Raw genomic sequence first — 2,478 nt, 5'->3', positions numbered from 1 at the left:
TACATCCAGCACAGAGGGGCTGTATCTCACGACCCTGACATCATGACCGGAGCTGAAATCAAGAGTCAGTGGCTTAACCTCTTGAGCCACCCAGGCTCCCGGGCATTATCATGTTTTAAAAGTCAATAGGTAGGGAGTGAAGGAGATATCCAGAAATCTGGTCTTCTAAATATTATTAAACAGACAGCAATTTGAATGTTAAGTAGTCTAAGCATCCTTCACTATTTTCACAACTTGGCAAGACATAAAATATAAACCAGCAGTTCTTTGGAACTACTGTTCTCCGCCTGTCTGGGAAGACTACGGGCATCATTTTCCCTCCCCCACAAGCTAGCACAGCCTTGGAGGCCCTTGGCCTGGCATCCCCTGCAGCCCGAGCTGCTCCCGAGGTCTGACCCTAAATCCTTCCTTCTCCCTGAATTCTAAAATGAAAGAAACACACGCGCACACACACACACACACACACACACACACACACAAAGGAACATCTCAGGAGAGAAGAAAAAGGAAAATTCTAGCAGTTTATGATCATCCCATACCTTTCCCCAAAATACATTCTATGTAACTACTTTTTTACCTTGCACCCAGGAAATACTATCTTTCCTCTAATTTATTCTCACTTTCATTCATTCAATAAGCATTTATAAAGCTATTTCTGTGTACCTCGCATTGACTCTAAAATTTTTGTTGTTTCCAACATTTTGCATTTGATGATATAGGAGCTGCCTGTAAAAAGGAAAAAAGTCAGAAATAAGCAAGTTTTTTCTTTATTTCAGGGGTAAAAAATTAGTAATCAGAAATTTATTTAGGGAAACCTTAAGGAAAAAAGTTATGAATCTTTGAGTTGATGGCAACAGAGAAACCAAGTTGAACTGTCTTAAACTTCATGACTTCATTGGCTCACAAGCTTTTTAAAGGTCAGATACTGTTGCAGGTATCATTTGACCCAGAGCTTCATACAGTCACTGGGCTCTGGCTCCTTTGGGATTCTCTGGGCTCTGCTCAGCTTCCCTCATGATAGCAGTTATTCTAGATCTCGCTTCTTCACAACACCAGTGGAAGAGAAGCTCTTCATCACCTCTCACAAAAGAAAAAGGAAGCTCCTTCCTGGGAGCCCCCAGTGAAAAGAATTTTTACCCCTCTCGGTGGCCTGCATTTGGCTAGTTGCCCAACCTGGAATCACCTCACCCAGGGAATGCTATATATTTGTTGGTTTAAGCCAGTCAGGATTCACCTCTGGAGCCAGAAATGGTGTCCATTCCATGCTGGCTGCAGAACTAGGCAAAGTAAACATATCCCTAGAGGGAAAAAAATGAAGACTGTTGTAGAAATGAACAAATAAATACCAAAGAAGCAATCAACAAATGTGCATTACACAGGTGAATCAACTTTTCCAAAGCAGCACTCAAGATATGTCCTCACTCCTGTGTAGCTTAGAGAAAACTTAATTCTTAGAATTAGAAAGAATTACAGAGAGAGAATACAATCTATCTCCCTCATATTATAGCAGTTGAAGCTGGGAAAAGTGAAGTAAACTTCCCCAGGTTACACATCTAGTTAATGCCATTGAAAGGAACATAATAACCCAGGTGTTTTTATTTTTGATCCAACATTCCTTCTCGTATGTCAATACTACACAATCCGGGCAAAATCAGACCATATGACGTGTCATTTCTGTTATTATCTAAACACAGAGATTATTTGAAGAGAGAGGATGTTTGTTTGGTTTGTGAAGACGGGGTAGGTAGGAAAGAGTGAAAGAATGGAAAAAGAGAATAATTTTAATCACTTTTTAATTTTGTTTTAACTCACACAACTTTCTAACACATTTATTGACCCAAAAACAAGAACTCTTCTCAGAGCTGAGAAAATGTGACACTAGGACTTTGGTAAAAAGAATCCAGTCCTCAATGCAGTGACATATATACTAAAATTGGAATGATACAGAGATTAACATGGCCTCAGCACAACCATTACACACAAGTTCGTGACATGCTCCATATTTATTTTTTTTTAAGCATTCCAAATTTTAAAAAAAAATCCATATAATAACACAGCAATTGGGCTTGTAAATCCAGGTCCTAAGACCAAATACCATTTGGAGAAAAGACAAGTTGCTGGCTCTGTTCTCAAAAATCAGCGTGGTTTGAGACCTGCCAGATAATGTTCATTTGTAATGGCTTTGATATGAGGAGGAACTCTTTAAGGTAAAGAGAAAGAGCTCACGCTGGTCAATTGTTAAAAATCACAGTGCAACCTATGCCCTGGAGCTGGTGAACTCTCTCAGATCACAGAACTGCTTTTCATTTTCAGGGCAGGCCAGCTAGCAAGAACCAGCTGTGGGAGTGGGGAGACTAAACAACAGACAAGCAAAGTGCCCTCCTAGAGCCTGGTAAGTCTGTTGTAGTCATCACACCTCTGGTGTGGAGAGCCTATTCAAAGGCGAACAGCTCACTCAGAGGTTACTTGTCTTAAACC

The 2,478-nt window shown here is 40.4% G+C and overlaps 1 pseudogene; it reads left to right on the top strand.

Moving 5' to 3' along the window:
* Positions 1–1,910: 1,910 nt before the first annotated feature.
* Positions 1,911–2,007, top strand: LOC117801268 (annotated as a pseudogene).
* Positions 2,008–2,478: the final 471 nt, after the last annotated feature.

This window comes from Ailuropoda melanoleuca, chromosome 2 (genome assembly GCF_002007445.2).
Source record: "Ailuropoda melanoleuca isolate Jingjing chromosome 2, ASM200744v2, whole genome shotgun sequence".
NCBI lineage: Eukaryota > Metazoa > Chordata > Mammalia > Carnivora > Ursidae > Ailuropoda > Ailuropoda melanoleuca.
The sequence above is the reverse complement of the archived record's forward strand: the minus strand, read 5'-3'. Positions and strand labels throughout refer to the sequence as shown.